The sequence below is a fragment of the Etheostoma cragini genome, chromosome 2, assembly GCF_013103735.1.
Source record: "Etheostoma cragini isolate CJK2018 chromosome 2, CSU_Ecrag_1.0, whole genome shotgun sequence".
In the NCBI taxonomy this organism is placed as follows: Eukaryota; Metazoa; Chordata; class Actinopteri; order Perciformes; family Percidae; genus Etheostoma; species Etheostoma cragini.
This window is the reverse complement of record NC_048408.1, coordinates 24,919,242-24,920,772: the sequence shown is the minus strand read 5'-3', so window position 1 is coordinate 24,920,772 and position 1,531 is coordinate 24,919,242. Positions and strand designations below refer to the sequence as shown.

Below are 1,531 nucleotides of genomic sequence, written 5' to 3'. Positions count from 1 at the left end.
TGTGTGTGTGTGTGTGTGTGTGTGTGTGTGTGTGTGTGTGTGTGTGTGTGTGTGTGTCGTAGGAACCGTTGTTTGGGATGCTGACAGCCCCGCTGGAAAGTTCACTGATTCGAATGGATGAAGAGCTTATACAAGGAGCTGTGAACGTTTTCATTCTGGTACATGTTGCATTCACATGCTGCTGGGAGACTCCAGTATGCAGGACCTTCAAGTCGCTGCTAATCAGTGCTACATCATTAAATCAAACCCAGGAAAACTACCTGTAGCTTAAGCTTAGCTTTTAACTCACTTTTACCACCTTGATTAGTTTTGTCAGTTAAAACCAATTAGAAACTAGTAGAATAATTTTGGGGAGCCATAATGTAAAATGTACAACGTGAAGCTTGTTTTTGTGTGCTTATTGTTTCATGCAAAACACATACAAAATCAAGGATTCAGACTATTCTAACTGTAAGATAAATCCATATATTTCAAACAGGCCTGAGCATAATGTGAAAAAGTAACACCAATGATTTATAGAAAAGTTTTACAACCAAGTGTAATTTGACTTGTAAGGTTACAGAATGTTATTAAGGCCTTTGCTTTTGATAGATACTAAGATTCATGGGTGATCCAAACTTGAATGGGGCTCAGGAGAATCTATTTGGGAACTACATTATCCAGAGAGGACTTGCCAATCCCAGCCTGCGAGATGAGATCCTGGTTCAGGTAGCCAATCAGGTGAGGACCAGTTTGTTTTCTTATCCGTTGGGATAGAAATTACAGTACAAGCCCAAATAAGACAGAATATTTATCTATTGTTGCACATCATCTCCTTACTTTCTCCTCTCTTCCATTAGGTTTGGAGGAATCCTAACATTTTGAATTCAGAGCGTGGTTGGCTCCTCTTGTCCTCCTGTCTCTCCGCCTTCCTGCCCTCTCAAAGGCTGGCCAAGTACTTGCTGAAGTAAGAAACGCAGTCAAACAGTTAAATATGTTTACTTTATAGTACATGGAAATGGCAGCGCAAAAAATTATACAGTATATTTGTTAACTGCCTTTTGTGCATGCCTGTGATGATTTTAATATTTTTTTTACTTCAGTTTGCATCGTGTTATTCTTACTGTTTTTATTGTTGTAGGTTTGTGTCTGACTACGGGCCGGAGGGCTATGACTGTGTGTGTCAGCGCCGTCTGCTTCAAGCTCTGCAGCGGTTGAATGTCGGTACAGAGTATAATCGGACATACCCACCCTGTCTACTAGAGTGGACCGCCAATCGCAAAAGAGCTCACACTGTTCTGCACATACACTGTTTTGATGGTAAGAACACACACACACTACACGTGCAGCCAAGAGGGGAATTTAACCAATTTTATTTTCAGATCAAGTTGCAAACTTTTCGGTGCCTTTTCCTTAAATAAATTTGTGTTATGAATGGTCTAAATCATCATTACAGGCAACACTGCACAACTGCTTATACAGATGTGCTCAAATTTGTTGGTACCCTTACAGCTCATTGAAATAATGCTTCATTCCTCCTGAAAAGTGATGA

General features: G+C 40.2%; 1 protein-coding gene across 1 annotated transcript in view; it reads right to left on the bottom strand.

Annotated features, from left to right (window-relative positions):
• myo15ab (myosin XVAb) overlaps window positions 1-1,531 on the bottom strand; it is a 50,782-nt gene that overhangs the window by 24,330 nt on the left and 24,921 nt on the right. The window lies entirely within an intron of this gene.